The following is a 6,243-nucleotide window of genomic DNA, read 5'->3' on the forward strand; positions in this document are numbered from 1 at the left end:
CTTCTGTCTCTTTTCTCTGTTCGTTTACTTATTTATCTATTTATTCACTTCCCTATGTTCTCTAAATCCCTGTAAAGCGTCTTTGAGTATATGAAAAACGCTATATAAATGTAATGCATTATTATTATTATTATTATTATTAAATGGAAGGGACTCTGTATCCTTACAGGGAGGTTTGCCAGTGCTAGTTGGGAGGGTTTTAACGAGTGTGGAAACAAGCAAGTAGTGATTGAGGAGAATGTCATGGCTGCACCAGTTTAAATTAGTTTAGAGATACAGCCTGGAAACAGGCCATTCGGCCCAGCAAGTACATGCTGACCATCAATCCGCTGCTCACACGAGCTCTATGTTATCCCACTTTCCATCTACTCCCTACACATTAGCACCAATTTGCAGAGGCCAATTAACCTGCAAACCCACACATATTTGGGACAGTTCAAACACTAAGAGAACACATTTAGAAGGGCTGATTCACATACAATTTAAAACACTCAAATATAATTAATATAGCAAATACAATTAAATAAAAAATCTTAGCCAAATTCTTACAGCTTGATTGCTGAGTATTTCAGGCCTTTTTTTATTTTTTATTTATGATTTTCATTATCTACAGCATTTGTCTTTTGGCTCACTAGTTTGGATCTGAAATTAACTTTTAGCATCAATCATTCTAAATGTGGGATATTGTTGCAGCATCTACAGGGGAGGGTCCCTGGCCTCACAGTCCCCACTTGCTTCATTAATGACTTCTATCTTAAGGCTAGAAGTAAAAACGTTTGCTATTGTTTCACCATTGTTAAGCTGGACAAAACTCGTTGGCAAATGAAGTTATTCACACCGGCATGTCCAGTTTAGTTTTTGTTGCGTGCTATCCAGTCAGCGGGAAAACAATACATGATTGCAAGCGTGCCATTTACAGGGTACAGTTACATGATAAGGGAATAACGTTTGGTGCAAAGTAAAGCCAGTAAAATCTGATCAAGTTTAGTCTGAGGGTCACCAATGAGGTAGATGGTAGTGCTCTCTGGCTGTGGTAGGACGATTCAATTGCCTGATAACAGCTGGGAAGAAACTGTCCCTGAATCTTCTGGTGTGCATTTTCACACTTCGCAAGGCTCAGACGACATTCAGGCTTAATTTTCAAAGTAAAAATTGTAGACGCTGGGAATCTAAAACAATGATAGAAAATGCTGGAAATACTCAGCAGGCCAGGTCTGTGTGAAGAGAAAAAATTATCAATGTTTAGCTCAAAGACCCTTCCTCAAGGTTCTTACATGGTAGGCTATTCTGAAAAGTTAGATTACATGGAATTCAAGGTGAGCTATTCCATGGGATTCAGAATTATTCTGGAGTTGAAGGGTAGTTGTGGAAGGTTGCAGAATTATCCTGGAGTTGAAGGACAGCAGGTAGAATCAGTGCTGCGTTATAAGGTGCCACTATTGTTTATTATCTATATTAGTGATTTGGATGTCAATGTTGCTAACATTATTAGTAACTTTGCAGATGATACCAAAATTGGGTATTTAGTGGACAGTGAAAAAGGATATCTAAGGTCAAAACAAGATTTAGATCAGTTGGAACAGGGGACCAGTGGGAAATGGGGTTTAATTCTGATAATGCTGGAGTAACTCAGCGGGACAGGCAACATCTCTGGAGAGAAGGAATGGGTGACGTTTCGGATTGAGACCCTTAGGGATCCTGGTTAGGGATAAGGGAAACGAGAAATATATACGATGATGTGGAGAGATAAAGAACAATGTATAAAAGATATGCAAAAAAGCAATGATAATAAAGGAAACAGGCCATTGTTAGCTGTTTGTAGGGAAAATGAGAAACTAGTGCGACTTGGGTGGGGGAGGGATGGAGAGAGAGGGAATGCCGGGGCTACCTGAAGTGAGAGAAATCAATATTCGAACCACTGGGCTGCAAGCTGCCCAAGCAAAATATGAGATGCTGTTGCTCCAATTTGCGTTTAGCCTCACTCTGACAATGGAAGAGACATAGGACAGAACGGTCAGTGTGGGATTGGGAAGGAGAATTAAAGTGTCCAGCAACCGGGAGATCAGGTTGGTTCAGGTGGACTGAGTGAAGGTGTTCCGCTAAACAATTGCCCAGTCTGCGTTTGGTCTCGCCGATGTATAAGAGTTCACATCTTGAACAACGGATACAGTAGATGAGGTTTCAGGACGTTCAGGTGAACCTCTGCCTAACCTGAAAGGACTTTCGAGATCTGTAAGAAGGAACTGCAGATGCTGGTTTAAACCAAAGATAGACACAAAAAGCTTGAATAACTCAGCGGGACAGGCAGCATCTCTGGAGAGAAGGAATGGGTGACATTTTGGGTCGAGACCCTTTTCAGACAGGTTAGGGATAAGGGAAATGAGAGATATAGACGGTGATGTGGAGAGATAAAGAACAATGGATGAAAGATATGCAAAAAGTAACGATGAGAAAGGAAACAGGCCATTGTAAGCTGTTTGTAGGGTGAAAAAGAGCTCGTGTGACTTGGGTGGGGGAGGGATGGAGAGAGAGGGAATGCCAGGGCTACCTGAAGTGAGAGAAATCAATATTCATACCACTGGGCTGCAAGCTGCCCAAGTGAAATATGAGATGCTGTTCCTCCAATTTGCGTTTAGCCTCACTCTGACAATGGAGGAGACCTAGGACAGAAAGGTCTGTGTGGGAATGGGAAGGAGAATTAAAGTGTCCAGCAACCGGGAGATCAGGTTGGATCAGGGGGACTGAGCGAAAGTGTTCTGCGAAACCATCGGCCAGTCTGCGTTTGGTCTTGCCGATGTATAAGAGTCCACATCTTGAACAACGGATACAGTAGATGAGGTTGGAGGAGGTGCAAGTGAACCTCTGCCTCATCTAAAAGGACTGTAGGGGTCTGTGGACAGAGTTGGGGGTGAGGACCTGCTCCGCTAGATAGAGTAGAGTGTTAGTCGAGGGAAATTGGCTGGTTCTGCGGTCGAGGAAGAAACGAGGGCTTTAAGGCCTTCCTGGTGGGGGATGGAGGTGTAGAGTGACTGAACATCCATAGTAAAGATGAGGGAGTGGGGGCTCGGAGAGTGGAAGTCATTAAAGAGATGAAGGGCATGTGAGGTATCGTGGACATAGGTTGGGAGAGATTGGATCGGGGGGGATAGGATGGAGTCGAGGTACATGGACATCATTTCAGTGGGACAGGAGCAGGCAGAAAACAATGGGTCTGCCAGGGCAGTTGTGGATTTTGGGGAGAAGGCAACGCTGGGCCTTGCAGGGCTGGAGAACGATAAGGTTGGAGGCTGTGGAGGGCAGACAGCCAGAAGTGATGAAATCAGTAATGGTGTTTGATATTAAGGCCTGGTGCTCATCTGTGGGATCATGGTCCAAGGATAAGTAGGAGGAGGTGTCTGAGAGTTGTCGCCAGGTCAGCGCGCCAGACTACCACAGCACCTCCCTTTTCGGCGGGTTTGATGATAATGTCGGGGTTGCTGCAGAGTGAGCAGAGGGCTGTACGTTCAGAGGGGGTGAGGTTAGAGTAGGCAAGGGGAGTGGAAAAGTTGAGACGGTTGATGTCACGCCGGCAGTTAGAAATAAAGAGGTCTAGAGAGGGTAGAGGGCCATTCTGGGGGATCCAATAGGAGGGGGACCGATGGAGACGGGAGAAGGGATCATCACTGGGTGGTGAGGACTCCTTCACATCGAAAAAGGCCCGGAGGTGGAGGCGATGGGAGAAAAGCTGTACGTCCTGGCGGACCCGGAACTTGTTGAGGTGGGGGAGGAGGGGAACAAAGGTGAGGCCTCTGCTGAGGACAGACCATTCGGTATCAGAAAGGGGGAACAGTCCAGGTTTTGTCAATGTGGAGCAGATGGCATATAGCAGATAATGACGTGGTAAACCTTGCTTTCAGAGTTCACTGCTCCCTGGACAGCTGAAGTAGGAGGTGCCTCTGGACAAGAACCTTTCTTCCCCTCCTTGGTGATCTGAGGCAGAGGGTTGTGGTGGAACAATGCTTTCCTGGTGGGAATCTTGGTGCCTGCTGGCGGTTTGAGATGAGAGGAAGGAGTTTTAAAGAGGATTTGAGGGGAACGATTTTTTTTACAGAGTGATTTATACTTGGAACTTGCTGCTCCAAGAGGCGTTCGAGTCAGATGTAATCATCACGTTTAGGAGACATTTAGACAGGACCTAAGTAGACAGATAGGAGGATATGAATCAAATGCAGGCAGATAGGGCTGGGGCAGATTCAAGAGTGAAAAGCCAAGACTGTATATTTGTTATATGCACTGGAAATAAACTGGAACAATAAAATACTTGCTTGCTGTAGCTTCACAGGTCAGCGTAGGCAAGTTGTCAAAGAGTATGCTTGTGTACAACTTCTTCAGAGCTCTCTCATACAATGGGATCAATGACTAAAACAACATTGCAAAGAAAAATGTTACTCTACACTTGCCCTCGGTGCAGAAACTAGTGGATTCTTGCGGCGTTGGCATCATCTGAGATCATCTGCACCTGACTGTCAACAAAGGTTGAAATGGTGACTGCTTTAAAAAGCTTTCTACCAGCCACACTATATATGAACCAGCAACGCAGGAGAGAATTTCAGTAGTGACAACAAATATTCTGCAGTTTGCACAAAATGGTCTTTTTGCTGCCTTCGAGCTGTACTCACACAAATATAGAGACTCTTATTTTTATTATAATATTTATAAAGCAAGTGCCACACATCTGAAACTCTAAGCTGTAGAAATTCAATTTTAAAGCTTTCTAGCCAAATTTGAATCCAGAAAAGTCAAACTTTAATATCTTGTCGATCATTCTCTCCTCACTTGACAGCAGGAGGAGCTTGGAGGACCTGGAATATTGGACTGCGGAGGGCCGTCCCTACTACCTGCCCAGGGGCTTTACCTCAGCTATCCTGACAGCAGTCGACATCTCTCCCCAAGCGAACGCCAAGCTTGCTCTGAATGAACCGCACTCCACTATCAATAGCCTTAAGACAAAACACCCTGCAGCCCCAGTTATTGTAGCTGGGGACCACCATCAACACAACCTCAGGGGCCTGCTACCCAAGCACGATAGCATGTCTTTTGCCCCACAAGGGGCCAGATCGCCCGTGAGCCCTACTACACATCCGTAAAAGATGCCGACCGCTCAATTCCTCAGCCATAGTTCAGGAAATCTGACCTAGCTGTGTTTCTACTTCAGGCCTACAGAGGAAAACTGATGCAGGAAGATCCGGTACAGAGAGCTGCTCAATGCTGGTCGGTGGACATGGATGACATCCCACACGACTGCTTTGAGTCAGTGGACTGGTCCATATTCAGGGATTCTGCAGCCAAGCTGAATGAGTTCACCACTGCCGTGACTGACTTCATCAGCAAGTGTGTAGAGGAGTGCGGATTGAAGAAGACAATCTGAGTGTTCCCCAACCGGAAACCATGCATGAATGGTGAGGTACATCCCCAGGTGAAGGCCAGGTCGGCTGCATACAAGACAAGTGGTCCTGAGCGGTACAAGAATGCTTGCCATGATCTTCACAACGCCATCAAGGATGCCAAGAGACACACTTGAGTCCCAGTATAAACATTTGGACACCCGCAGACTGTGGCAAGGTCTGAATATTATAACTGGCTGCAAAGTAAAGTCGGGCAACATCGCTGGTGATAGAGTGGCCCTACCTACGCACACTTTGAGCAGAAGGCCAAAGGGATTAAGACATCTATCCCATCAGACTCAAGTGTGCTCTTCCCAGGGTCATTGTTGTAGAAGTTAGATTGGCCTCACTGAGGGTGAACCCATGGAAAGCAACTGGCCCGGAAGGAGTCCCTGGCCCCACATCCGTAGGAACTGTGTGGACTAACTAACGGGAGTGGTCACGGACATCCTTAATCTCTCCCTACTCTGTTCCGAGCTACCCACCTGCTTCAAAAAGTCCACTATCATCCCGGTGCCAAAGAAAAGCAAGACCTCTGCTTAACGATTACTATCCAGTGGCCTTGACTTCCACCATCATGACGTGCTTTGAGAGGCTAATTATGGAACGCATTAAACCCGGTCTACCAAGCTGCCTTGACCCACTGCAGTTCACCTACTGCCACAACTTGTAGTCGGCACTCATCTCTACAACTGGATCCTCTATTTCCAGACCAACAGACTACAATCAGAGGGTAGGTGACAAATTATCCTCTACAATAATCCTCAACACTGGTGCTCCACAAGGATGTGTTCTCAGCCCCCCATTCTTAACTCCTTGC

Source organism: Rhinoraja longicauda, chromosome 13 (genome assembly GCF_053455715.1).
Source record: "Rhinoraja longicauda isolate Sanriku21f chromosome 13, sRhiLon1.1, whole genome shotgun sequence".
NCBI classification, from domain to species: domain Eukaryota; kingdom Metazoa; phylum Chordata; class Chondrichthyes; order Rajiformes; family Arhynchobatidae; genus Rhinoraja; species Rhinoraja longicauda.